We start from the raw sequence: 24,503 nt of genomic DNA, 5'->3' as shown, positions 1-24,503 counted from the left end.
ATATTTTTATAGGTTTTATTGTATTTATTTCATGTTACTTTTATTTATTTGGTTTGTTCCCTATATTAATGACACCTGACAATAATATTTAAATTCTTTTATTTATTTATTGTATTCATTTACTAAAACTATAAAACCGGCATCCTCGGCAATATTGAAGTACTATGGATGAAATATAAGAACGTCAGAAATTCTAGAAACTTGCTGAAGTATAAGATTACAGAGGAAGTTAGACATTAGAAAGAAATTTTGCATGAACAATGGCTATCACTGAAATGCAAAAGTATTGTTTTTACATGAATACATATTTGAACACTGTCAGAAGATTAATTAAGGTACAAAACCATGTTTCACTGCGACAAACAGGAATATGAATTTTGAAAATGGTATTAGTATTTCAAGTCAGTAAATCAGGTAATAGAATGGGGAATGTAACTCCTTACTCCCAAATTGCCTGGTAATTCCTCTTGCTATTCCTAGTGCGTTTCGAAGTGACAGTATATTGTCGTCGAGGTCAGCTATTTGAAAAGCTTCGGAACTACGGATCGTTAGTAATTTGTAGCCTATGGAAATGTTTCGGGTCGTATTTATGTCTTAGTTAGTGGCCTTCTAGTGATGGACATACTAGCCGTTTGCTGAGATTCAGCACCTAAAACCTTAGCTTTCGTGGGGTCATGATTTGACCTTAAGATGAGAAATTTCTCTATCCATCTTAGTTGTGAGCCAGTAGTGGATAGTTCCTTGTTGACACGTGCCAGGATTAAAAGTCAGTGTAAGCTGAATCAGTAGCGTAGAAACAGCCTTTTGAAAGTTTCTTCTCTAAGGCGTATACCGTTTCGTTATGACGGTTCCGTACACGGGAGTTTATTTCATGATGTTTAACTTTTTAAAAACGTATCTCATATAAAAACTTTTGAATATTTCTTTTGTCTCTTCAATTGAAACGTCCTACTATTTTAACACCCTTCTGCAATATGCAAACATTACAATTTTTGAAAATTACGAACATTTTATAAGTGCCTTTATCGAAAACATATTTTATGTATACAGGGTGGTCTGTTGATGGTGACCGGGCCAAATATTTCACAAAATAAGCGTCAAATGAATAAACTACAAAGAACGAAACTTGTCTAGCTTGAAGGGCGAAACCAGATGGCGCTATGGTTGGGCCGCTAGATGGCGCTGCCCTAGGTCAATCCGATATCAACTGCGTTTTTCTTTTTTTTTTTAATAGGAACCCCCATTTTTATTAAATATTCGTGTAGTACGTAAAGAAATATGAATCTTTCAGTTGGACCACTTTTTTCACTTTGTGATAGATGGCGCTGTAATTGTCACAAACATATGGCTCACAATTTTAGACGAACAGTTGGTAACAGGTAGGTCTTTTAAATTAAAGTGCAGAACGTAGGTACGTTTGTACATTTTGTTACGTTTATTCCAAATTGATACATGTACCTTTGTGAACTTATCTTGTCTGAGAACGCATGCTGCTACAGCGTGATTACCTGTAAATACCACATTAATGTAATAAATGCTTAAAATGATGTCCGTCAACCTCAATGCATTTGGAAAAAAAAAGAACATTTGTACTCACTTCGTTAAAAAGTTTCAATTGTGTACCTTTTTAAGTGTGACGTTATTCTTCTGATTGGTTTGACGCGGCCCGTCACAAATTCATCTCCCGTGCCAACCTCTTCATCTCAGAGTAGCACTTGGAACCTACGTCCTCAAGTATTTGCTGGATATATTCCGAACTCTGTCTTCCTCTTCAGTTTTTGTCCTTCACATCTCCCTCTAGTACTATGAAAGATATTTCCTGATGTCTTAACAGGTGTCCTATTGTCAGTATTTTTCACATATTCCTCTCCGATTCTGCACAGACCCGCCTCATTCCTTATCTTATCCGTCCACCTGATTTTCCACATTCGTCTGTAGCAAGGCATGTAAAGTGCTTCGATCCTCTTCTATCCTAGTCTTCCCGCAGTTCATGTTTCACTACCATACATTGCTGTGCTCCAAAAGTAAATTCTCAGCAATATCTTCCTCAAATTAAAGCCGATGTTAGATACTAGTAGGATTCTCTCGGCTAGGAATCCCATTCCTGCCAGTGCTAGCCTACTTCCTATGCCCTCCTTGCTCCGTCCGAGAGTGGTTATTGTGCTGCCTAGATAGTTGAATTCCTTAACTTCATCTACTTCGTGACCATCAATCCTGATGTTGGTGTTCTCGCTGTTCTCATTTCTGCCACCTCTTATTACTTTCATCCACCTTCGATTTACTTTCAGTCCGTATTCTATACTCATTAGACTGTTCATTCCATTCATCAGGTCACGTAATTCTTCTTCATTTTCACTGAGGATAGCAATTCCATCTGTGAATCGTATCGTCAGTCTCCTTTCATCTTGAATTATCATTGCATTCCTGAACATTTCTTTTATTTCCATCATTGCTTCTTCGATGTATAGATGGAACAGTAGTGACATCTCTGCCTTACACACTTTTTAATCCTAGCAATTCATTCTTGGTCTTTCACTCTTATTGTTTCCTCTTGGCTCTGGTACATGTTATATATTAGCCGTCTCTCCCTATAGATTACGCCTATCATTCTCAGAATTTTCAACATCTTGCACCATTTGATAATGCCGAACGTTTTTTTCCAGATCGACAAGTCCTATGAACGTCTGTTGAATTTTCTGTATTCTAGCTTCCATTTTCAACCGCAACGTCAGAACTGCCTCTCTGGTGTCTTTACCTTTCCTAAAGCCATACTCCGTTTTTTTCTATTATAATATTAATTTTCTTTTCCATTATAATATAAAGGTATCACGCTTGAAGCATGGAAATTTATGTGTGTATGCACATAACGTTTCTTAACAACTGCGCCTAATGCAGTTACATTGTCTTCAGAACTTTGGACTTTAAGAGCTTTTTTTCAATGTATTGCAATTTCGCATACTTTCCTCTTTAAGCCAATCTGCTCCGGAAACGACTGTATTGGAACTTACAACCGAAAATCGATCTGATACATCTGGCAGTGGGCCTCTTCTTTTCTGCGGACACTTTGGTTTCAGTATTTTGGGAGGAGGCAGTATGGACCAAAAGAAGAAACAAATTTCTCTAAACATGGCTCTAAGGATTATGAGCACTTCCTCAGTTTAAGAGACGAACAAGTGCTCATATCCTCCCAAATATCGAAAGCGGAGAGCTGGCAGTAGTAAAACCAGACTGTATGTCGTGATGAGTGTTTTCGAATAGTTGTGTAGCGTAACTGAGGAAATTTGGCTGAGCCCTTTCGCCGGGATTTGTACTTTGATTTTACAGCTGACGTAGCTGTTATCTAGTGGGGACTCTGCCAAATAGTTCGCTATTCCGCGCAACTTACTCGCCACTGTTTTTATTATTCAACTTGAAGTGGAACAGAACACGCTTTTAATTGCCTTTTGTAAGGTCGTCATCGTATTAAGTCAGCTTTACTGGCAAAGCAGGATTCAGTTTTGAAATCAAATTACTCACTGTACTGACTGCATTACCCAGTCATCTGTTCCATTTATTCCTTCAGTTTTATTTAAAGTGCTTTATCAATTATTTATTTATTGGCATTAGTTCCTGACTTCACTTATGTGTGATCGGTGTTTGCCTGTAAAATCTTTCGATTAAACAGCGGATATTATTATTAGAAGAAAAAAAGTAGTTGCGTTCTCTCACTCCTCAGCTACAAAGCCAAACGAGGTTACTCGCAAAAGGGCATCACTCTCGCACTGAAATAACACACGTAAATAACATTGACTTCTTCTTGGCACTGTTACGAAATTTCGATCGGCTTTAATTTTGCTTCTGGATATAAGAGTATAATTTCAGTTTATTGTTTTGTAAATGTTCCATTTGTTTATCCAAATGCCACAGATATTTTACAGGGTTGTAAGAAGAATGAAGGACAACGATTCAGTTTACGTATCGAGGTGTGAGATGAAGAGCCGAGTCTTCTGAGGAGGAGGCAACAGTGCTAAGCGAATAGGAAAACAGTGCCCTGTACGCCTCTCAGGTGCTCGACAGAAAGCTGCTTCTCGCATTACAAAGGAAATTACATGGCCTGCTACTGGCATCTCATTTCGAGCTCCTGCTCGCGCTTTGGTTTCAGCGCCAATAAAAAGTGCGCCGTCCCTGTTTACGGCACTCAGACCCATTCGCGGGAAGTACTCAGCTCCGTCGGCCGTAAATTGTTTTCCATTCAGAGGACTACCTCTAACGAAAGAGCGGAAAGTAATAAGAGCTTCATTTGGGAAAGAAATTACTTTTTGAAATCTGCCTTACGGCAAGTGTGCGGGACATTATTTTTTGTGCTTCATCATGAAATGGTATTTCGGTTTCTGACGTGGAACGTCGGCGACGATAAACTCTTTAACAGTACCACCGATCGGCGGCAATGAAAGGTTACGCCCATATTACTGCAATGGGAAGTGTAGTCAATTCACAGATCGATTTTTGCTATCTTATCCAACGTGCACACTTCTTCAACCACCCTTCTGTACTTTTAAAAGAAATGTTAGAAGAGACAACTTTTTAAGATTGTCTAACGTCAGTTTTTTTCAGCCTTCAATCAGTCACCAATTTTACACACAGTACCTAATATACTAAGCAGCATTGCAGCAGCGCATACTTCGATTAAGACAGCCATGTTCAAGTGTTATGTATTATTGTCATACATGGTAAACGTCTTGCTACCTACTCGTCAGTATACGATGTACCAGAATATATACCCAAAGGCATTTTCCCAAGACAAGTTTCTCTTCTTCGAAGAAGCACATGCCATTCGAAAATCAGTGATGTGTAGTAGAAGAGAGACAAATAAGAAGCTTCTGATCATATCAGAGCAACGGTCTAATTCAGTATTTGCAATCGTCCATTATGATGCAGGTATTCCCCAATTTTTTTCTGGATATCAAACAGAAACCTCAGAAAACAATGTAATTTGCGTATAACAGCAGCTTTTGTGAGTAACGAGCCACACAGTAATAATATTTAGGAGGGCGTGTGCACAGATTAGCAAAGGAGGAAATGAACCTACTGCACAAACACAATTTGAGACATTAAAAAAGAAGTCCATCGAGTGTGGGAGAGCAGGTGGAATTAATCTAGACATGTAAGAACCACATTTAGGCAAAAGACAGCCAGTTGTTCCTTGGAAACTTGGTTTACGTCGATTAAAGGAAACAGAAAAGAAAAAAAAAAATTGCTAATAAAATTGCGATGTTTAGTCATTTTCTCAGAATCGAGGTTAATGAGTCCACCTGTTATGCGTGTGTTGGAACATGAATTGACAATTCGAAAAACATAGTTTCTGCTGCAGATATACTGATCCTTTCACTAAATTTTCGTCTACAGCCACTAACCGTTGTCGATTATTGGCTATCCACGAACAATATGAGTATGACAAAACCTTAATTTTTAACTGAATCTAATATATTTATTAAACTGGAAGTTTAGTCTACGAATGAAAAAAGTGTACTATTTAGTGTTAAGAGATCTTACAGGACGTAGCCTCAATAAATGGATAAAATGGTCCACGCAGTAATCTATCTTCAAGGACATCGGACTGATGGGGCAAGATTTTAGAATCGGTCAAACACATATAACAGTCCATCCGGTTTTCTATAATTCTGCAACATTATCAGTGAACAACACCTGATATGTTACATTGATTTGTCCGCCTAATCACTTTCTGGTACTAAAGCTTGAGCCAAAATCACTTCGTTTACCTACACCAGTTAGTATCATGTATGCAGCATCACTGTTATGGGTATCAATATTCGCTCACTCAAATTTGAAAACATCATTTACTCGGGCAACACATAAATTGTCAACTGGAGACAAAGTTTGTTTATGAGGTAGCACTTTCTTTATAATTGTCGGTGTTCAGCATAAATTTTATGTAATTCTTAATATGACACATTATCGCTTAAGTCATCATTAGTTCTGCTGAAACAAAATTAAAAATAAGTAACGTTACACTAACAGGCTCAGCTGCCTGCAGGCCATGTCTAAAGAAAATCTAAAAATATTTAGTAAGTATAACATGGCTGACAGCCATAACATAGTGTTAAGATTATTTGTAGTTTTATAAAATGAAGAAATCTCACAGCAGTTCCTTAATCCACAATCTTTTATTGTGTCCACAACTGGTTTCGCAACACTTAAAAGTTCCATCACCTGGTATAAAAAAATTAAATTATTTAACCATCTGAGGTTACCCTCAATCCAATGTTCATTTATTTCGTTAGTTAGTTCCATGTTCCACAGAACATTTGAATCATTCATTTATCAATGTGATGAGGAACAAGTCAGTTTACAGGGGCAGTATACATGATTACTGTTAACGTTAATGAACACATTATCATTTTATTGCTACTCATGCAACTACAGTTAAAAACAATTTTTTTCCGTCTACTAGTTTTTAATCAGAAATACATCAATGGAATACAAGGAGTGGCCCAGGAGAAATGATTTTAAATTAGTTTTAAAACTTACTTTGCTACCTGTCACACGTTTTTTTGTTATTGAGCAAATGATCAAAAATTTTATTATTATGTACTGAAATCCTCTCTGAGTTACTGACAGTTTTAACAAGGTAATTTTTCCCTCTAGAGGTATGTGTGTGTAAATCACTGTTCTCCTCATATCATGGATTATTTATGACGAATTTCATGAGAGAAAATATTTTTGTGATGGTGCAGATAAAAGCCTAGCACCTTGAAAAGGTGCCTACATTATGTCTGTGAGTGAACACACATATTATATTTACTCTCCACTTTGTGCAATAAATACTTTCCTTTTAAGTGATGAGTTACACCGGAAAATTATTTTGTATGGCATTACTGAGTGGAAATATGTAAAATTTGTTTGTTTCCAAGATTAGCACTTATATGAAGAGTAGAAATATGTTGCTGTTGTGGTCTTCAGTCCTCAGACTGGTTTGATGCAGCTCTCCATGCTACTCTATCCTGTGCAAGCTTCTTCATCTCCCAGTACCTACTGCAGCCTACATCCTTCTGAATCTGCTTAGTGTATTCATCTCTTGGTCTCCCTCTACGATTTTTACCATCCACGCTGCCATCCAATACTAAATTGGTGATCCCTCGAGGTTTCAGAACGTGTCCTACCAACCGATCGCTTCTTCTAGTCAAGTTATGCTACAAGCTCCTCTTTTCCCAATTCTATTCAATACCTCCTCATTAGTTATGTGATCAACCCATCTAATTTTCAGCATTCTTCTGTAGCAGCACATTTCAAAAGCTTCTATTCTCTTCTTGTCTAAGCTATTTATCGTCCACGTTTCACTTCCATACATGGCTGCACTCCATACAAATACTTTCAGAAACGACTTCCTGACATTTAAATCTATACTCGATGTTAACAAATTTTTCTTCCTCAGGAACGCTTTCCTTGCCAGTCACATTTTATATCCTCTCTACTTCGACCATCATCAGTTGTTTTGCTCCCCAAATAGCAAAACTCCTTTACTACTTTAAGTGTCTCATTTCCTAATCTAATTCCCTCATCATCACCCGACTTAATTCGACTGCATTCCATTATCCTCGTTTTGCTTTTGCTTTGTTCATCTTATACCCTCCTTTTTAAGACACTGTCCATTCCGTTCAACTGCTCTTGCAAGTCCTTTGCTGTCTCTGACAGAATTACAATGTCATCGGCGAACCTCAAAGTTTTTCTTTCTTCTCCATGGATTTTAACACCTACTCCGAACTTTTCTTTTGTTTCCTTTATTGCTTGCTCAATATACAGATTGAATAACATCGGGGATAGGCTACAACCCTGCCTCACTCCCTTGACTCTTATAACTGCCATCTGGTTCCTGTACAAATTGTAAATAGCCTTTCGCTCTCTGTATTTTACCCCTGCCACCTTCAGAATTTGAAAGAGAGTATTCCAATCAACGTTGTCAAAAGCTTTCTCTAAGTCTACAAATGCTGGAAACGTAGGTTTACCTTTCTTTAATCTTTCTTCTAAGATAAGTCGTAGGGTCAGTATTGCCTCACGTGTTCCAACATTTCTACGGAATCCAAACTGATCTTTCCTGAGGTCGGCTTCTATCAGTTTTTCCATTCGTTTGTAAAGAATTCGCGTTAGTATTTTGCAGCTGTGACTTATTAAACTGATAGTTCGGTAATTTTCACATCTGTCAACACCTGCTTTCCTTGGGATTGGGATTATTATATTCTTCTTGAAGTCTGAGGGTATTTCGCCTCTCTCATACATCTTGCTCACCAGATGGTAGAGTTTTGTCAGGACTGGCTCCCCCAAGGTTATCAGTAGTTCTAATGGAATGTTGTCTACTCCGGGGGCCTTGTTTCGACTCAGGTCTCAGTGCTCTGTCAAACTCTTCACGCAATATCATATCTGCCATTTCATCTTCATCTACACCCTCTTCTATTTCCATAATATTGTCCTCAAGTATATCGCCCTTGTATAGGCCCTCTATATACCCTTTCCACCTTTCTGCTTTCCCTTCTTTGCTTAGAACTGGGTTTCCATCAAAGCTCTTGATATTCATGCAAGTGGTTCTCCTTTCTCCAAAGGTCTCTTTAATATTCCTGTAGGCAGTATCTATCTTATCCATAGTGAGATAAGCCTCTACATTCTTACATTTGCCCTCTAGCCATCCCTGCTTAGCCATTTTGCACTTCCTGGCGATATCATTTTTGAGACGTTTGTATTCCTTTCTGCCTGCTTCATTTACTGCATTTTTATGTTTTCTCCTTTCATCAATTAAATTCAATATTTCGTCTGTTAACCAAGGGTTTCTACTAGCCCTCGTCTTTTTACCTATTTGATCCTCTGCTGTCTTCACTATTTCATCCATCAAAGCTACCCATTCTTCTTCTACTCTATTTCTTTCCCCCATTCCTGTCAATTGTTCCCTTAAGCTCTCCCTGAAACTCTGTACAACCACTGGTTCTTTCAGTTTATCCGGGTCCCATCTCCTTCAGTTCCCACCTTTTGCAGTTTCCTCAGTTTTAATCTACAGTTCATAACCAATAGATTGTGGTCAAAGTCCACATCTGCCCCTGGAAATGTCTTACACTTTAAAACCTGGTTCCTAAATCTCTGTCTTACCATTATATAATCTATCTGATACCTTTTAGTATCTCCAGTGTTCTTCCATGTATGCAACCTTCTTTCATGATTCTTAAACCAAGTGTTAGCTATGATTAAATTATACTCTGCGCAAAATTCTACCAGCCGGCCTCCTCTTTCATTTCTTAGCCGCAGTCCATATTCACCTACTATGTTTGCTTCTCTCCCTTTTCCTACTGACGAATTCCAGTCACCCATGACTACTAAATTGTCGCCTCCCTTCACTACTTGAATAATTTCTTTTATCTCATCAAACATTTCTTCAATTTCTTCGTCATCTGCAAAGCTAGTTGGCATATAAACTTGTACTACTGTAGTAGGCGTGGGCTTCGTGTCTATCTTGGCCACAATAATGCGTTCACTATGCTGTTTTTAGCAGCTTACCCGTACACGTATTTTTTATTCATTATTGAACCTACTCCTGCATTACTCCTATTTGATTTTGTATTTATAACCCTGTATTCACCTGACCAGAAGTATTGTTCCTCCTGCCACCGAACTTCACTAATTCCCACTATATCCAACTTTAACCTATCCATTTCCCTTTTTCAATTTTCTAACCTGCCTGCCCGATTAAGTGATCTGACATTCCACGCTCCGATCCGTAGAACGTCAGTTTTCTTTCTCCTGATATCAAGGTCCTCCTGAGTAGTCCCTGCCCGGAGATCCGAATGGGGGACCATTTTACCTCCGGAATATTTTACCCAAGAGGACACCATCATCATTTAATCATACAGGAAAGCTGCATGCCCTCGGGAAAACTTACGGCTGTAGTTTCCCCTTGTTTCAGCCGTTCGCAGTACCAGAACAGCAAGGCCGTTTTGGTTAGCGTTACAAGGCCATATCAGTCAATCAACTACTGAAAAGGCTGTTGCCCGTCTTCAGGAACCACACGTTTGTCTGGCCTCTCAACAGATATCCCTCCGTTGTGGTTGCACCTACGGTACGGCTATCTGTATCGTTGAGGCACGCAAGCCTCCCCACCAACGGCCAGGTCCATGGTTCATATAGTGGAAATTAATTGTTTGAGAGCCACACTAATATGCTCCTTCCTGTTAGAGTTGTCATCAAAATATACAACCAAACATTTGGAGCATTCAGTCCTACTTACTGACTCCTGCTCATGTGCTACATCAATTGTTGATATGACTCTGTTTGTTGTACAGACCTATATGGAGTACATTTTCTTAAAATTTATACAGACTCCATTTTCCAAGAAGCACTAAGTAATTCTTTGGAAAATATCATTTGCTAACTCTTCTGTTTCTTTCTCTCTAATTAGATTTATTATAACACTAGTACCATCAGGAGAAAATACCAATTTGGCTTCTTTAATGTTAAGTGAAATGTGATTCATATATATAAGGAATAAGAGTAGACTCAAAATCGAACCCTGTGAGTGTCCCTTTGTGATTTTACTCCGGTCACCAAAATTTTTTACCTTACTCACATTGTGTGAATTATTTAGCAAAAACTTTTGCATTCTGACATTGTCCTATATAGTTTTAATGTTTATATCTGCGTTATTTATTTCTGTCACTACATGCATACTTCTTGACATTTTAACAACTTTTCTTCTTTGCACTATGCAAGTAATGTCGGATTCCAAAAATATTGGTCGACAGAGTGTGCTGTTTATACATTTATTCATCGAATAGTACAATCCTTAAATAATATATCGCCAGTTCGTATATTTCGTGATGTCTTCAAGGCCTTTGAGTGTTTATATCATGATACTCTCTTAGAAACACTCAAGTTTTATACATTTATGGCTTTATGCACAGCTGGTTTGAATCATGCTTGACAAACACAAATTTCCCTCTTCCTTTCGCATGAAATTTTAATTCCCTTGGTTATCAACGGCTTACTTGTTTTTAATGGATCTTATGATAATTTTTTAAGAAAGCAACTATAAAATATTGACAAATTTAGTATTGTATAAATTGAATTTGACATTACATTAGCATCTCTTTCTGTATGCACCTCATCCCATACTACCTCTATTAGCTTTCTCTAAAACACTGCATCCTCTTCTCGTTAATGAGCGTTATTGTTTTGTATGAACCTGCCTCTGGGTTATAAGGTGCCGTACTATTTATTTCCATCTATTGCGCATCATGAGATAGTCCATTAGCAACTGAACTGGGTACACATTAATTGATTCAGCCCGAGCACTGTCTATAGACGTATTATCAATCAGTGCCCTACCATTCTGCTTCACACGAGCAGGAAAATTGACCACTGAAATTAGATTGAAACAGTCAAATAATAATTCTAGTTCATTTTTCCGGTCTGCATCTTTTACTAAATCTACCTTGAAATCTCCACAGTAAATATATGACACTGTTTTAGTCTAAAGCAACTCGCTCAGGTTTTTGTTCACAGGGCAGGCTATGTCAAAGCAAAATTTCGACAAATCCCACACGAGTGCGTGCTGCTGCTGCTCCTGTTTCCTATGTTTTAAGTTGTTAACCAGGGTGTTTCCTACTCCTATTACAATAAGTACCCCATCCTCGCCACCAAAATCTCTGCGCAAGGCCACTATGTTCTGTCACCTGGCTGAGCTTGGCAGTACGTTTCACGATGCTTGTAACCTGGTATTCTCCGCCTAGATTTTCCTGTAGCATTTGGACTGAACCTCTCCCATGACTGCTCCCTAGTAGCAAGTCTCTTTTCTTTCTATGTGACTTTTCTTCCGAACTAGCTTTACAGTCGTTCCAGCGTGTCAGCTATTCGCTATTAATCTCAAAATGTAGTTGAGGCTCTTACTCTGAGTCATGTAATATGTCAAATTGATTGCTAACAGCAATTTGAAATATGATTTCTGAGGTTTTTCCCTGTTCTGTATTACTTGTCACCTTGTCCCAGCACCCATTGTCTCTTTCCCTCTACAATCTGTCTAATTCAGAATATGCCATTTCTAGTTCTGACTGGGAGGCAAAAACCTTTTTTACCTGTCCCACGATTTTCTTGGGTCGACTGCATGATGTACTACTCCATTAGCACCTCTCTAGCTTCCCCGCTGCATACTCCCCAATGGAACACCAACCCACAGTCCTGAAATGTTTCCCCATACCAGTTAGCCATGGAAAGAATCTTCCTTGACATAAATGTTTTCTGAGTATCCTGTACATCACAATGTAAAAATTCATACTGGGGGAATCAACATTTCAGCCACAGTTGAAGTGGCCTTCTGGGTCTACTGAAGTGATTTAGCTTTGATGAGTCGTTGGTTTCTTCAGTGTAGTATGACGCGGCACGATACACAGATAACTTTTGTGTCAACTGACACTAGCCGCTCAAGCCTACACCACTTTAGAAAGGTATCTTGTCAAAAGGATAAAAAGGATATAATTCCTAATAACAGTTACCCTGTACTGCGTGACTGGGAATACAAACAGGAAAACTATGTCGTAGTAAACCTTTGGCTCCATGACAACAACGGGGTGAGCATGACGTCAGATCGTTAAGTGATTTTATTTTTTACACTAGATAATGGAACCTTAAGTGTTGCAAAACCGGTCATGTACACAAAACAAGATTGTGGATTAAACCACTTTTGAGTGGTTTCCTCATTTTAGAAAATGGATTTATACAGTTGGAGCCGCTCTATAAGAACAACTTTTTTTACAGTTAAAAGCATTCTGGTACAAGTATCAACTTAAAGCATTGTGTAGACGCAAGTGGACGAACAAGTGGTAGCGATGGGCTCAAGGCGTCGTGCTAACACGAGCTGTAGCCGGTAAGGGGCCCTACTGATAATGTAATATAAGCGTCGAGTAACCCATATTCAGTAGTTTGAGTATTTCGAGAAAAATTTGTTAGCACCATGCCAAGTGAATTCCAAAAACAAATCAGCATCACTTTGCGTAAGGATGATTATGATCACCTTTTTTTGTGATGGTGAATTTAGTTATCTGCTTCGTTTAGTTTTCCGGGGATCATGTGTACGATTCACTGTAGCCTGCCTGGCTAGCCGCGCGGTCCAGCACGCTGCTTCCCGAGCGGGAAGGCGTGCGGGTCCCCGGCACGAATCCGCCCGGCGCGGTCCTGTGTGCTGGCAAGCCTGTGGATGGTTTTTAAGGTGGTTTTCCATATGCCTCGGCGAATGCGGGCTGGTTCCCCTTATTCCGCCTCAGTTACACTATGTCGGCGGTTGCTGCGCCAACACTGTTTCTACGTAGTCGTACACCATAACTACTCTACCACGCAAACATTTGGGGCTACATGCGTCTGGTATGAAACGTTTCCGGGGGTCCACTGGGGGCCGAACTGCACAGTAACCCTGGGTCCGGTGTGGGGTGGGGTGGATGGACCGCTGTGGCCTGTTGTGGGCTTGTGAACCATTGAGGGCTACAGTGGGACGAAGCCTCTCCGTCGTTTACGGGTCCCCAGTTCAATACACACAACACACGATTAATTATAATCCACAAGGTTGTAGTTTTTTTTATTTTTTATGCAGATAGTAACAAGTAATTCCTACCAGCCACCACTGACACATTACATAAATTTTAATTCTTCTGCGGAATGCGGAAAGTTAACAAGAAAAAGCTTTTTCAGTTTCTTTCCTAATTTAGTTTTTCTGCCTGTCAGATATTTCATATCATGGTGTAGGTGATAAAAAATTTTGATACCGGTATTGTCCACCCGTTTTGGCCTAAAGCTAGCTGTAATGTTGAGCAATGAATGTCGTTCTTTCTTCTGCTTTTGTAATTATGTGCATCATAGCCACTTTTGCTCCGGTGTGAGTTATTTAAAAACATCTTAAAGAACGAATAAGTGTACTATGAAGCAGTAGTCGAAATGCCTAACTCCTTAAGCGGATGTCTACAAGATTGTTTGGTGGGGGCCAGTCAGGATGCTTGCAGAAACTTTTTGAGCAATGAAAACTTTTTTCTTAAAGATCAGTGATCCCATGAGAATGTTGAATGAAAATACGAAAAAAGCATGTTAACCTACTGATTTGTCTTTCCCCGAAAATTGCAATTATTCGAAGTGAAAATGTGACATTACTCAGGTATTTTAGTAGCTCCATATTTTCACCAATATCAGCATCTATTGCCTTGAATTTCCCACCGTAGTCATAATTTTTTCACTATGCGTTATATTTGTCATTGGAGTAGTACCGCTAGACGTACAGAACCGAAAATGTAGTGTCTTTTTGAAACTGAAAGTGAGGCCATTTCCAGTTCACTACTCAATTATACATTATTAGTATCCTTCTGTTGCTGTCTGTAGGTTTGGATTGATATCAATACTGCTGTCATTTGCAAAAGTAATTACACTTTTTGAATATTAGATGCAAAGTCCTTTACACATATACCTGTAAGTAGCAGTACTGTACACACAATCTAGCTTTGTGGAACCCCGTAAGTGATATGACTCCTTCTTAGACAAAATAATCTATCCGCTTCACCATTGGTGGAATTATTAAGCCCAACTTAGTCCACTCTTCTGGTTACACTTAACTATATCCATTGTTTGGCTGCACAATCATTTCCGTAACAATCTCAGTTTGTCTTCGGAAAACCGTGTTTCGTAACTTGTTTTACTGGCACTGTCATCAGTAACATCACCATTCTAATCGTCCAGTGTCTTTGCACTGGTGTACCTTACATACGATCTGAATCTCTTTGGATTTTCTGCCAGATTTCGAGACAGAGTTTCGTTGTGAAAGCACACACTGAAGGTCGCGCTATTTTTCGGTATTCTGTAAAGCTTTGCCTGTCTTGGGGGTTTTGCTTTCTTTTAAATTTGTCATGCGTTTTCCGTTGCTTCCGCAACAGTGTTTTGACCTGTTTTGTGTACCATTGGGGGATCAGTACCATTTTTTAATAATTTATTTTGTATATCTCTCTCAAAAGCCGTCGATACTGTTTCTTTGAACTTAAACCACATCTGGTCTACGTTTACATATTCAAATTGGAAGGAGTGGACACTGTCTTAGGAAAGCATCAAGCGAATTTTTATCTGCTTTTTTAAATAGATGGATTTTGCGTTTATTTTTGGTGTGTTGTATTCAGCCTAACTGCAACAACCTTGTGGTCACAATCCCTATATCCGTCATGATGCTCCTTATTTTCTCAGGATTATTTGTTGCTAACAGGTCAAGTATGCTTTCGCAACTATTTACACTTCAAGCGGGATCTTGGGCTAACTGTTCAAAATAATTTTCTAAGAAAGCAATCAGAAAGGTTTCGGACGACGTTTTATGCCTGCCGACGACTTTAAACACGCATTTTCGCCAATATATCGAGGGTAGATTCAAGTCACCACTAAATGTAACTGTATGGGTGAGGTACCTATTTGAAATGAGATGCAAGTTTTCTTTGAACTGTTCAGCAACTCTGTCATCCGAGTCTGGGAGTTGGCAAAAGGAACCAGTTATTAAATTACTCCGGTTTTCAGTTATTACCTTTAACCGTACCAACGCAAAGCACTTATCTACTTCGATTTCTCTGCAAAATAAACTACATCCGAGAGCAGTAATCACGTCACTACCATCTGTATTTATTATATCCTTTCTGAATACGGTTAGACCCTTTGTAAAAATTCCAGCTGAACTTATTTCCGGCTTTAGCCACCTTTCCGAACCTGTAACGAATTGAGCTTCAGTGCTTTCTGTTACCGATTGGAGCACTGGTTCTTTTCCAATACAGCTACAATACCCGTTGTTTCTATGTCTGATTTCCCTTGTTTGCCCTACACCGTTCTTGACTATCGCCCTTTCTGTATTTTCTCGAGACCTTCTAACCTAAAAAAACGCCCTCTAAAAACAGAATCCTTGTGGGATCGCTTTGTTGTTTGTTTGTGTCCGGTCGACTGCTAAGAAACATTTTTCTCAAGAACGGGTGGATATATCAAGTTCGAATTTATGTCACAAATTCAGATCTATGATCTCTTGAAAGTTCCACTTTCTAAGTCACTTCAATCAAAATTCACGGTTATTTATATCACATAGTTTGATACTCGAAACTCACTCATTAAAACCCATAGGGTGTTACCAGTGACTCAGAATAATGAAACTTAGCCATAAGCAAGGTTTCATAGTGCAAGTAACGGAAAAAACGAAAATTTCTAATTGGTAATTATACAACACAAAAATATTTTTTAGTCATTTTTGTCCGTCTGTCGATTTGTCTGTCCGCCTGCTAAGACTTTTTTTTCTGTGGAACAGCTTGGAGTATGAAGTTCAAATTTACGTCACATACTAGGGTCTATGGTCACTTGGTGGAGTAAATATGGTAAGCTTCTAAGAGAATGAACCAAAAGATACGGCCATTATGTCACATACCGTGATACTCCAAAAACTCACTCATCAAAATGTATTGGGTGCTTCCCGTTGACATAGTCATGAAATTTAGCGAGAAGCAAGATTTCCTTGTACAAGAAAAGGAAAAAAATCCGAAATTGCTAATTTGTGATTATATCAAACGAAAAAATATTTTGTCATTTTTGTCTGTGTGTGTGTCCGTCTTTTAAGACCCTTTTATCACTGGAATAGATTGGCATATCGACTTGAAATTTATGTCACATACTAAACTGTATGATCCCTTGGAGATCTAAAACATTTAAGCTTCTAAGTCAATGCAATTCATACTCTCAAACTCACTCATCAAAATCTATTGGGTACTCCCCATTGAAATTGAATTATGAAATACGGCTTGGAGCAACGTTTCCCAGTACAAGTGAAGTAAAAAATCTGAAACTTATTAAATTTTAACTATATGACATAAAATATCTTTCACCTTTTGAACATACATCGAATGTATCATCCGTCAAAAGCGTAATAGACGAATATTACTGCATTCAAAATAAAATGAAAGTTGTAGTCATGTTTTTGTAAGTTAATAAAAATTGTTTTATTAAATGTTCCCTCTCTACGTGTATAAACTGAGGTCCCCCACTCGCTTCTTTTTATACGTCCGAGCTAGTGTGAGGAATTACTGTAGAGATTTTGATACGGTCCTAGAATTCCCGGGACCAACATCACGTACGGAACCCTCAGTGCGCGAGACTACACGCACTTGGCCAGTTTTCTCACTATCGCCTCTGATGTGGAACACTACTCTAACAGTACCACTTTTCTTGCGTTTCACGCTCTACCCATACAGATGCTGTGCCACTTCGTTCTTTGTTAGTCAGACTTGGTTGACACACTAGAAGCCTCTGCACCACCTAACCGCAATATGATATGATGGTGTACTGTGGGCGTATAGTGCTACCAAGTGAGCACGGACTGGTGTACCGTTGTTCCCCTTCAAATGTGGAAAACAAATAGCGGCAATTTATTCGAGTTCACCAACGGGCTGTTCCATTCTGTTTTGGCTTCCGCAGTGTTGTGGCACTCTTTCAGTCTGTGACAGCGCTGCTGCATATACCTGCAAACAAACAAAATATTTTTCAAACAATTTACGTGAATACTGCAATGTGACGTCGCTGCCAACGGCCGATATTTCGACAGGTGACCACCCTGTCATTTTCAAGGCAAAACTGCAGAAGATAAGCGCTATACAACTGAATTTTAAACCCCGGTTTGCAGAGCAATTCCGGAAATATAACACACACACACACACAAATAAAACACTGGCGCCATCACACTACCAATGATTAAAGTCGCCAGAAGTTATCGATAATGGAAATTACTGCTCGATCCATGATGGAGATTTTTACTTAAATTCTGCGTGGAATCCTGCTCTCACCCTTGTTTAAAAACAAAGGGACAGAGTTAATGCCACCTCACATGTTGTTTAGCGATTTCCTATACCGATAACTTCTGGCGTCGGTCATCTTTGTTTGTGTGCTGACGCTCGCTATACAGGGTGGTCCATTGATCGTGACCGGGCCAAATATGTAACGAAATAAGCGTCAAACGAAAAAACTACGAAGAACGATACTTGTCTAGCTTGAAGGGGGAAACCACATGGCACTAAGGTTGGCGCTAATGGCGCTGCCATAGGTCAAACGGATATCAAATGCGTTTTTTTTTTTAAATCGGAACACCCATTTTTTATTACATATTCGTGTAGTACGTAAAGAAATAAGAATGTTTTAGTTGGACCACTTTTTTCGCTATGTGATAGATGGCGCTGTAATAGTCACAAACATATGGCTCACAGTTTTAGACGAACAGTTGGTAACAGGTAGGTTTTTTAAATTAAAATACAGGACATAGGTACGTTTGAACATTTTATTTCGGTTGTTCCTATGTGATACATGTACCTTTGTAAACGTATCATTCCTGATAACGCATGCTGTTACAGTGTGATTACCTGTAAATATTACATTAATGCAATAAATGCTCAAAATGATGTCCGTCAACCTCAATGCATTTGGCAATACGTGTGACGACATTCCTCTCAACAGCGAGTAGTTAGCCTTCCGTAATGTTCGCATATGCACTGACAATGCGCTGACGCATGTTGTCAGGCGTTGTCGGTGGATCACGATAGCAAATATCCTTCAACTTTCCCCACAGAAAGAAATCCGGGGACGTCAGATCTGGTGAACGTACGGGCCATGGTATGGTGCTTCGACGACCAATCCACCTGTCATGAAATATGCTACTCAATACCGCTTCAACCGCACGCGATCTATGCGCCGGACATCCACCATGTTGGAAGAAAATCGCCGTTCTGTCATGCAGTGAAACATCTTGTAGTAACATCGGGGGAACATTACGTAGGAAGTCAGCATACATTGCACCATTTAGATTGCCATCGATAAAATGGGGGCCAATTATCCTTCCACCCATAATGCCGTAACATACATTAACCCGCCAAGGTCGCTGATGTTCCACTTGTCGCAGCCATCGTGGATTTTTCGTTGCCTAGTAGTGCATATTATGCCGATTTACGCTACGGCTGTTGGTGAATGACGCTTCGTCGCTAAATAGAACGCGTGCAAAAAATCTGTGATCGTCCCGTAATTTCTCTTATGCCCAGTGGCAGAACTGCACACGACGTTCAAAGTCGTCGCCGTGCAATTCCTGGTGAATAGAAATATGGTACGGCTGCAATCGATGTTGATGTAGCATTCCCAACACCGACGTTTTTGAGATTCCCGATCTCGCGCAATTTGTCTGCTAGTGATGTGTGGATTAGCGGCGACAGTAGCTAAAACACCTACTTGATCATCATCATTTGTTACAGGTCGTGGTTGACGTTCCACATGTGGCTGAACACTTCCTGTTTCCTTTAATAACGTAACTATCCGGCGAACGGTCCGGAAACTTGGATGATGTCGTCCGGGATACCGAGCAGCATACATAGCACAAGCCCGTTGGGCATTTTGATCACAATAGCCTTACATCAAAACGAAATCGACCTTTTCCGCAATCGGTAAACGGTCCACTTTAACATGGGAAATGTATCACGAAGCAAATACAGTCCGAACTGGCGGAATATTACGAATGACCACGTACTTATACTATTACAGTGCCATCTGTCACAAAGTGAAAAAAGTGGTTCAACTAAAACATTCATATTGCTTTACGTACTACACGTATATGTAATAAAAAAATGGGTGTTCCTATTTTTAAAAAAACGCAGTTGATATTCGTTTGAACTTTGACAGCAGCGCCATCTAGCGCGCCAACCATAGCGCCATCTGGTTTCCCCCTTCAAGCTAGAGGAATTTCGTTCTTTGTAGTTTTTTCGTTTGATGCTTATTTCGTGAGATATTTGGCCCGGTCACTATCAATGGACCAATATATGGTTCAAATGGCTTTGAGCACTATGGGACTTAACATGTGAGGTCATCAGTCCCCTAGAACTTAGAACTACTTAAACCTAACTAACCTAAGGACATCACGCACATCCATGCCCGACGCAGGATTCGAACCTGCGACCGTAGCAGTAGCGCGGTTCCGGACTGAAGCGCCTAGAACCGCTCGGCCACCGCGGCCGACCGGTAAGTATAGCTATGTTGAAATTTAAATCACGTGTTCTATCTTAAGTCTCCGATGCTGACTTGGTTCCAATGAGTTCAAAGAATAATAATTCCCTATGACTTGTAGGAACACAGATCCAACGCGATCTGGCCGATGTTAAGCCCGGCTTGCATCTGTTATGACGCCTAAAGCGCCCCTTCCAGTTCGGCGCACCAACTGGCGGCTTGTGTCGCTTGGGGCTAAAACCGACGCTCACACTACTTCAACCAACGTCAGACAATCTTCCGTAGTGTCTCGAGACCAGCGTCAGACACTCGATTCCAGGAATGACGGACTGAAAACGTAGGTTGGAAATCATTGTCACATAAAGTTATCCCTATACTGCCTACTTGGGTGTGTGCTCAACCATACACAAGTTATTTACTATGTCCTGTGTGTTCCGATGTTGTGACGTCAACTGTTGGTCGACATCAGTCATCTTCTATCACTGAGGCGTGCTCAAGGAATTATGTCGCCTTACAGTGGTGCTACAATATCTTCTGTACTACATTAGGAAAAAATTGTGGAAACCTAGTTGCTGTTGGACAATGCTCAGAAGAAATAGTTACTGAGAATACAGTTGTACAATTACGGCGAGAGTCGATCTGCAATCTGTTTCCTTTTGAGAAACATTAGAATTACATTTTGTCTTGCAGGGACTTATTTTATCGAAGTTGTTTGAAACATCACTGCGTACGAAAGATTCATGGTCGTGACATCGTTTATGAGCTTCAAAAGAAACGGTAATGATACAGTTGTCTTTACAACAAAGGAGCTAAGAGGAGTGCAAGAAGATTGTTTCGCTGAAGGAGTGCTATTCCCGTATCTCAGATAAATGACCGCAACGCTCAGACCAGGCGAATGTCTCGCGAGTCGTGAGGTATTTGTCAGTGTCATCGCGAAAACAAACGCAGAACTCGTGGCCGGCAGACAAATTACCGCCTGCCATCCAGATCTACGGTCTACACGATCCAACGGTTCTGTTGCTGGGAGGTTGATGAACACTTACATTTCGTCAAGGGAATGAGGGAATGAACGAGCCTTTCTAAAGGAAAACCTTCACAGAACTGATTCATTTCTCGTGACGGGCACTTTGGACTGCGGAAGAGGAAATCAAAAATAGAGATACGGTGAACAGCAGTTAATAATAACTGCTGCTGTATGAACAGATTCAGAGCGTGGTTTAATGAAATTACGTAATACACTGACTCGACAGCTGCCCTGTATTCTTGGATGACTGTATTTTTTGTTTGTTTGTTTGTTTTACTGCTTATTTATCGTGTCAGATGGCGAGGAAGTGAAACACGGTTATAAGAGTCTTAACAAAGAACAGAATCTAATGCCTACAAAATCTTTGACAAATGAAGACCACATTGTGGCAATATGGGCACTGGTTGCAGACAGTTTGAAGTCTTCTGACGAGATTAGACTCCAGAGGAAAACTGTATCTCTACAGTACTGTTCCTCTTCTTGTGCCAGCAGAACGGATTCAGTTTAGTAACCATCCGTGGCAAAGTCTTCCGTGTGACCATCAGAAAGTACTCCTTACGGTATTATTCACTTCTCATATGCTGTCGTGTACGTTGTTGTGATGCTTTGAGTCCGGAGTTGTTTTAATTGATGTTCTCGCCGCTTTCATTCGTGAACGTGCTTGCTCTTATTGAAACTGAAAGCTATCCTTAGGGGACGACCTCGAGGACTGCTACAGTTACAACTCTTGGCTGTCCGTTGGAGGCGCTAAATAATCAACCTACCTTTTAAACCAACGAAATCCCCTCACAATTATTGGCATAAGACGTTGAAATGTCCAATTTTTACTCAGAACTGACGATATATAAAGAACGTGTGTATCTTCTGATCTAAGCAATATTATTTAAGGTTTTGTCAATACCATTGTCATTACAGTTGGAGCATTTGCTCAGGAGTCAAAAGATTGACGACAAAGTAGCCCAAAAGAGTCTGATAAATTGCGTCGTGCACTATGCCGTATTCGAGAGGCGTGGAATTCAACACGACGTACCTTTCAATATGTGGTGAAGGATGCTTCTGGTACCAAAACACTCACCGGTCATTCTTGTTCAATTCGATAATGATGCGCTAAAAGAACCACAGAAGATATGCCTTTGCACAAGCACGAATTTCTTCATTTTATACTCATGGTCCTTTACAGAAATGATAACCCTTCTTGGACTATACGTCCTCACAGATTTGAACGATAAAAACTCCATGATGCACTATACCTGTTTTCCAGGGTCACCAATTGGATCCGGGTGAACGTCTGAGTATCGCTCTTGCGCTTGCCGAAGGAACACATGACGAACTGTGCGGCTTTTCTTTGGATACACACTGTCTCATACGTTAATTCGACCTCATGAAGGACCCAGGCTGGTCATAAGTAATTGAGATCAGTAGAAAAGTATTTTGTAAGACCTTTCTTTCATGAATAAATTACATTTCCGTGGGATTCCTCCAATGAATCTGCTCTTCGTGCAGTTAGTCTAGTTTGCTCGTTCCACTTTACGCCGCTCCGGAGTGATATTCAACGGCTGCTAACATTTACAACGATGTATCACGACTTTCATAACCAAACGCTAACGAGTCTTTCTTTCATAACCAAACAGTAGTGTGTCTTTCATCGTATTTATGTTCAATGTGTCATTTTCTCTGTTGAAGATGAACGGCCATTCCCAGCGCCACTCATCAATCTTTTGCAAGTCTTCTCGCAAAACGCTACCGCTTTCTGCCCTTGCAAATTCCCATGTACAACAGCCCTGTCCGCAAATAGCCTCATCGAGTTTCGGACATTATCTATTTGACGTTTTATGTGCACTGTGAACAACAACGGCGCAGTAAAAACCGGCTTACGATGTTGCTACGCTAGTATTAGTCTTAGTCGTAGAAAAGGGGAATTTTGTTAAAAATTCAGTAAAGGTGCAGTTGGGCAATGAAGTCTGGGGCCGCTGGCAGTGTGTGGTAATATTCGGCAGCCATTAGGGCAGTCAGAGTAAACATGGCGCGGGGCTGGAGCGGCGTATTGCACATACGATTGTTTGGAATGGAGCAACAGCAAGGGCAGGGAATTGCAGCGTTGCTTTAAGTTATTGCAATGTATGAGGCGAGGCAGTAGGCCAGAGCTGGGAATGGCGATTTATAAGTGGCTGACATATGGGAATTTATCCCTGCCATAGTTTCTGTCTCTCTCTGACACTACGCCAGAAGCGAGGGGAAAACCAGTATAAATAGTCAGGCACTTTTAGCTTGAGAGGTGTGTCAAGTCAGTTGAGAGTCAGGTCGGACCTGTGCTGGTCTACGCTTATAGGGGCCAGCGATGTTGTAAATATTCTGTGTACTTTGTTTCTATGTAGTTGTACTGGCTGTATTCTGCCCCCGGGGACACAACACCAGTGCAGGACGGAACGGCAGCCGGGTATTCGGAGATTGCACGGTCTGCCTGAAGGAGGGCAGTGACAGCGGTGTGCAGCGGGTCCAGGACGGGCCACGTTCGCTTCCCACCTGGCGTACCGAAGTCCGGGCGAGGCGTACGCTGCGGGAGGCGCAGCAGCGCTGGAGCAGCAGCGGAGACGGCGGCGGGTGTTCCAACCAGCAAGCACCACTAGGGGCAAACTGCGGCACCACATCCAGAAGGGCGTGGGCTCGAGTCTGATCCTGTCCTGGGCCACGGGCGTCCAGTACAACCACCTTCGTCCCATGGTCGGACAGAGCAGGCCAAACTAGGCGGAGGGCGACAGGGACCAGGGACTGCAACAGTCTCCGGAATCGCGGGCAGCTATGCAGCGCCAACTGGAGTCCCAGGTTCGACCACTGACACCCCGCAACAATCTCACGAAGATGCAGATTTTCGAGTTCTGTAAATGCGAATATTTTGAACCGAATTACAAAGGTCATTGGCATATCGATAAAATTGTAGTTTATTCGTTAACGGATACACATAAGTGCAGCGTATGCATTCCGGTAGTCAAGCAAGACTTTCGGTATAATTGGTCACTCGCAATCTGTCAACAACTGTTTGAAAATGGGGTGGAGGACGTTTTGCCTCCATCTTGCCCTTTGGATTGGAAACAGCCCTTCCAAGGTGGACTTGTCGTTGATAAAAGACCTCAGAACTTCGAGAGCAACCAGGAAAATTACGCTGCCCACATTAATGTGATCGCCTGCCAAAAGCCTGTATAACCACCTTTCGCAGCACGGGCCGCTGCGATACATGCAGGAAAAGAGTCAGTGAAGTTCTGGAAGGTAGCGACAGCGATGTGGAGCCGTGACGACTACAGTTTCGTCGCCAACTGCGCTAGGTTTCTCGACTGAGGACCCGTGGCGCGAAGAGCCCGATTGAAATGGTCGTCCAGTTCTAGATTGGACTTCAATCCGGAGAGTATAGAGGCCAGGGATTTACGAAAAACTC

The sequence above is a fragment of the Schistocerca nitens genome, chromosome 2 (genome assembly GCF_023898315.1).
Source record: "Schistocerca nitens isolate TAMUIC-IGC-003100 chromosome 2, iqSchNite1.1, whole genome shotgun sequence".
NCBI classification, from domain to species: Eukaryota; Metazoa; Arthropoda; class Insecta; order Orthoptera; family Acrididae; genus Schistocerca; species Schistocerca nitens.
Note: the sequence above shows the minus strand (reverse complement) of the source record.